The sequence below is a fragment of the Lithobates pipiens genome, unplaced genomic scaffold (genome assembly GCF_037356315.1).
Source record: "Lithobates pipiens isolate NorthernLeopardFrog02 unplaced genomic scaffold, aLitPip1_a1.2 Scaffold_24, whole genome shotgun sequence".
Taxonomy (NCBI): Eukaryota; Metazoa; Chordata; class Amphibia; order Anura; family Ranidae; genus Lithobates; species Lithobates pipiens.
The window spans coordinates 5,444,088-5,450,087 of record NW_027507786.1 but is presented as its reverse complement, the minus strand read 5'-3'; positions in this window follow the sequence as shown (position 1 = coordinate 5,450,087).

Sequence of the window (6,000 nt, the reverse complement as noted above, 5' to 3'; positions counted from 1 at the left end):
TCACCAATGTAAGGAACATTCTTCCCACTGATCACCAATGTAAGGAACATTCTTCCCACTGATCACCAATGTAAGGAATATTCTTCTCACTGATCACCAATGTAAGGGGCATTCTTCTCACTGATCACCAATGTAAGGAGCATTCTTCCCACTGATCACTAGTGATGGACGAACTTCCGACGGGACGTTTCGCGAACGCGAAACGCGAACGGACACAAACGTTCGCGAAAACGACCGTTCGCCGCGGGCTCCATTGACTTCAATGGGAGGCGAATTTCGCAAACCTTTAGGTCGAATTTGCGGCCACGGGGTAATTATTAGGGGGTAGCACGTAGTCCCACCACCTGGACAATAGCATAATACATGTATGAGGTGAATTTGGGATCGATAACTACAAGCATTTTTTTTTTATTTGGGAAATTGTTCTGACAATTCAGGACTATGGAGCTAATGAAGGCAATGGAGGAGAGGGAAGGTCAGGGACCAGGGTAGGCAAACAAGAGGGTGCAGGAGATACAGAGCACTGACAGCAGCACCGTAATACAGAGCACTGACATCAGCACCGTGACATACAGCGCTGACAGCAGCTCCGTGACATACAGCGCTGACAGCAGCTCCGTGACATACAGCGCTGACAGCAGCTCCGTGACATACAGCGCTGACAGCAGCTCCGTGACATACAGCGCTGACAGCAGCTCCGTGACATACAGCGCTGACAGCAGCACCGTGACATACAGCGCTGACAGCAGCTCCGTGACATACAGCGCTGACAGCAGCTCCGTGACATACAGCGCTGACAGCAGCTCCGTGACATACAGCACTGACAGCAGCTCCGTGACATACAGCGCTGACAGCAGCTCCGTGACATACAGCGCTGACAGCAGCACCGTGACATACAGCGCTGACAGCAGCTCCGTGACATACAGCGCTGACAGCAGCTCCGTGACATACAGCGCTGACAGCAGCTCCGTGACATACAGCGCTGACAGCAGCTCCGTGACATACAGCGCTGACAGCAGCTCCGTGACATACAGCGCTGACAGCAGCTCCGTGACATACAGCGCTGACAGCAGCTCCGTGACATACAGCGCTGACAGCAGCTCCGTGACATACAGCGCTGACAGCAGCTCCGTGACATACAGCGCTGACAGCAGCTCCGTGACATACAGCGCTGACAGCAGCACCGTAAGCAGCCCCAGGAGGAAGTCAGCACAGCACAGGGATGGTGTGATCCCCTCATAATAAGAACCCCCAGGAGGAAGTCAGCACAGCACAGGGATGGTGGGAGCCCCTCATAATAAGAACACCCAGGAGGAAGTCAGCACAGCACAGGGATGGTGGGAACCCCTCATAATAAGCAGCCCCAGTAGAAATATGACACCGCTCAACCTCTTCAAAGAGGAGGGTAGGGGCATATAGTACGGTGTGCTTTTTTGGGTCAGGGAAGTGAGCCAAATGAATTAAGAAGGTCTGTGTGCTTGATTCCAAAAATTGTTTATAGACATATACATGGTCTACTGATCACATGTGTTGAATTCCTCCGAGATCCATGCCTCATTCATTTTTAGAAATGTGAGGTAGTTAACACTGTGGTGAGCTAGGCGAGTACGCTTATCGGTCACAATCCCCCCTGCTGCGCTGAACGTCCTTTCGGACAGGACACTGGATGAGGGGCAAGCCAACAGTTCGATTGCAAATTGGGCAAGCTCTGGCCAGAGGTCAAGCCTGCCCACCCAGTAGTCTAGGGGTTCATCACTCCTCAGAGCGTCCACATCGGCCGTTAACCCAATGTAGTCGGACACCTGACGGTCTAGGCGTTCCCTGATGCTGGATCCGGATGACACCTGTCGATGGGTCGGCTGAAAGAATGACCTCATATCCGAAGTCACCAACACATCTTCAAACCGGCCTCTTCTTGCAGGCGCTGTTGGATTGGTACCCGCAAATCCTTCTCTGGGAGTGGGAATTGCTCCTCTGCCAGCGCACGCAAAAGCAGAATGCAGCATTTCTCGAAGCAAGGCCTGGAAGTGCTGCATTCTGACAGCCCTCTGCGACGGCGGTAACATTTCCGCCATTTTGTGTTTGTACCGGGGGTCTAAGTACGTTGCCACCCAGTACTGGTCCTTGACCCTCATGCTTTTTATACGGGGGTCCCTATTAAAACACTGGAGCATGAAGGCCCCCATTTGCACTAAAGTGGAAGCGGTGTGGTGGCCTGGCTCCTGCTCATCATCCAGGATAATGTCGTCCTCTTCATTCTCCTCTCCCCATCCTCGCACAACAGGGATCCCAGAAAGGTTTAAAGCATGCTCTTCTTGCTCCTGCTCATCCGCCCCGGCACCATCCTCCTCTGACTCCTCATCAGACTCCTGTTGTTGACTTGTCTCAGATAGAGTAGCCCCCCCTGGGAATTCATCCAGCATTGCGACTTCCTCATCTTCCCGCTCCTGCTCCTCCACAGCCTGATCAATGACACGACGCAATGCACGCTCCAGAAAGAAGGCATAAGGTACCATGTCACTGATGGCGCCATGGCTGCGACTGACCAGTTTGGTGATCTCCTCAAATGGCCGCAGAAGTCTGCATGTGTCGCGCATGAGCAGCCACTGGCGCGGTGAAAAAAAACCCAGCTCCCCAGAACCGTTTCTTTCGCAGAGTTCATACAGGTAGACGTTAACTGCACGTTTCTGCTGGAGCAGCCTATCAAGCATATAGAAGGTTGAGTTCCATCGCGTCGGGCAATCGCAAATAAGACGTCTGACCGGCAGATGGTGTCGCCGCTGAATGTCAGCAAGGCGAGCCATGGCCGTGTAAGATCTTCTGAAATGGGCCGAGATTTTCCTTGCCTGCCGCAAGATGTCCTGGACCCCAGGGTATTTGACAAGGAATCGCTGCACGACCAAGTTTAAGACGTGTGCCATGCACGGCACGTGCGTGATTTTGCCCTGTTTCAATGCGCTAAGCAGATTGGCACCGTTGTCACACACCACTTTACCAACTGTCAAATTGAGCGGTGTTAGCCACTCATCTGCCTGTGAACGCAAAGCTGAAAGGAGTGCCGGGCCAGTGTGGCTCTTTGCTTCCAGGCACAACAGACGCAGCACGGCATGGCAACGTCTCACCTGGCATGTGGAATAGGTTCTGGGGAGCTTGGGCGGTGCAGTGGAAGAGACGCTAGCAGCGGAAAAGGAGGAGGCAGCTGAGGAGGAGAGGGAGGAGGATGGAGTAGGAGGAGGAGAAGAAGAGTCAGGCCTGCATGCAATCCGTGGCGGTAAAACCAAATCTACACGGGTGCCACGGGTTACATGCTTGACGGCCGTCAGAAGGTTCACCCAGTGGGCAGTAAAACTGATATACCTTCCCTGCCCGTGTTTGCTAGACCACGTGTCTGTGGTCAGATGTATCTTGGCACCGACACTGTGTGCCAGAGATACATTCACTTGCCGCTGAACATGGCCATATAGCTCTGGGATGCCCTTCTCTGAGAAATACTTCCTTCCTGGGACCTTCCATTGTGGTGTTCCAATGGCCACAAATTTGCGAAAGGCCTCCGAGTCCACCAGTTTATATGGCAGTAGTTGGCGGGCTATGAGTTCTGACAAGCCAGCCGCCAACCGTTGGGCAAGAGGGTTATCCGGCGTCATCATTTTTTTACGCTCAAACATTAGGCCCACGGAAGCCTGCCTTTTTGCAGAAAAATGTGAGCTTGGCGTGATGGAAGGTGGAGTGGAGGACAATTGTGAGGAGAGAGGAGAAGGAGAAGTAGAAGACGAGGCTGGACGGTGAGAGCCTGCAGTGTGGCTTTGTGTGTTCCGTTGCTCCCACTGGGCTCGGTGATGGCTGCTCATGTGCCTTCTTAAGGCGGTCGTCCCTAGGTGAGTATTGGGCTTACCGCGACTAACGCGTTGACTGCAAAGATTGCAGATGGCAACGCTATTGTCAGCAGCGGACACGTTAAAAAAAGCCCACACTGCGGAGCCATGTGCCGGTGTCCTGGGAGCGCCAGATGTGACCGTACATGGTCGATGACTCGCTCCTGATACATTTGCAGTCTGCTTTGTCCCTGCTGTGCAATGTAAGTCATTGCTGCTTCTCCTCCCTATCTGCTGGTCCATATCTCCCTCTGAACTCCCCTCCTCTTCCTCTCTTGTGGGCACCCACGTGACATCACTAGACACGTCATCATCAACGTCACCTTCCCCACCGCTATAAGTAGAGTAGGCAGCAACACCGGGGACCAACCTCCTCCTTGGGCTGATCTGGGTACTGGCGTCAGACTGCTGAGTAGCGCTTGTTGCTACCTCCTCTTCCTGATCCAATACCAAGAGTGGCTGCGCATCAGAAATGTCCTCTTGATATGGATCGGAAAATAATTCCAGTGACTCAAGCGGAAGGTATGTGGTGGTGGTGGTGGTGGTCGTGTTGTTGGTGGTAGTGTCTTTGGGGGTGCACATAGCAGAGAGTGAAGAAGAGGGTGCAGATCGAGAGGATGAGGAGGGTGCAGAAGAGTAAGGCTGAGCGAGCCACTCAACCAAGTCTGGTGCATCCTTTAAAGTAATTGAACGCACCTTCTGCAACTTCCCACTTTGGCTCAAGCCTGTTGCTCCTGCCCTACCCCTACCACCCCTGCGGAAGGGCCTGCCTCTTCCTCTGCATGTCATTTTTTAAATGACCCTGTGACAAAACTCTTAGTCCCTATACCGCTGAAGGACTGCTGCAGTATATGTGAGCGGTCAGCAGTGGTGCACGTCAACCCTATCTATTGTGGACCTATAGCGGTCCTTACAGAACAGCAGACTGTACCGCACTCAAGCCTATGTACCGTAGCACCCTATACCAAGTTACCAGTCCTTATAAGAACTTTTGTGGACCAAGCAGGTTGTGTATTAGTGTTTAGCAGACTGTACGTCAGTCCCTATACCGCTGAAGGACTGCTGCAGTATAGGGCAGCGGTCAGCAGTGGTGCACGTCAACCCTATCTATTGTGGACCGATAGCGGTCCTTACAGAACAGCAGACTGTACCGCACTCAAGCCTATGTACCGTAGCACCCTATACCAAGTTACCAGTCCTTATAAGAACTTTTGTGGACCAAGCAGGTTGTGTATTAGTGTTTAGCAGACTGTACGTCAGTCCCTATACCGCTGAAGGACTGCTGCAGTATAGGGCAGCGGTCAGCAGTGGTGCACGTCAACCCTATCTATTGTGGACCGATAGCGGTCCTTACAGAACAGCAGACTGTACCGCACTCAAGCCTATGTACCGTAGCACCCTATACCAAGTTACCAGTCCTTATAAGAACTTTTGTGGAACAAGCAGGTTGTGTGTTAGTGATTAGCAGACTGTACGTCAGTCCCTATACCGCTGAAGGACTGCTGCAGTATAGGTGAGCGGTCAGCAGTGGTGCACGTCAACCCTATCTATTGTGGACCGATAGCGGTCCTTACAGAACAGCAGACTGTACCGCACTCAAGCCTATGTACCGTAGCACCCTATACCAAGTTACCAGTCCTTATAAGAACTTTTGTGGACCAAGCAGGTTGTGTATTAGTGTTTAGCAGACTGTACGTCAGTCCCTATACCGCTGAAGGACTGCTGCAGTATAGGGCAGCGGTCAGCAGTGGTGCACGTCAACCCTATCTATTGTGGACCGATAGCGGTCCTTACAGAACAGCAGACTGTACCGCACTCAAGCCTATGTACCGTAGCACCCTATACCAAGTTACCAGTCCTTATAAGAACTTTTGTGGACCAAGCAGGTTGTGTGTTAGTGTTTAGCAGACTGTACGTCAGTCCCTATACCGCTGAAGGACTGCTGCAGTATAGGGCAGCGGTCAGCAGTGGTGCACGTCAACCCTATCTATTGTGGACCGATAGCGGTCCTTACAGAACAGCAGACTGTACCGCACTCAAGCCTATGTACCGTAGCACCCTATACCAAGTTACCAGTCCTTATAAGAACTTTTGTGGAACAAGCAGGTTGTGTGTTAGTGATTAGCAG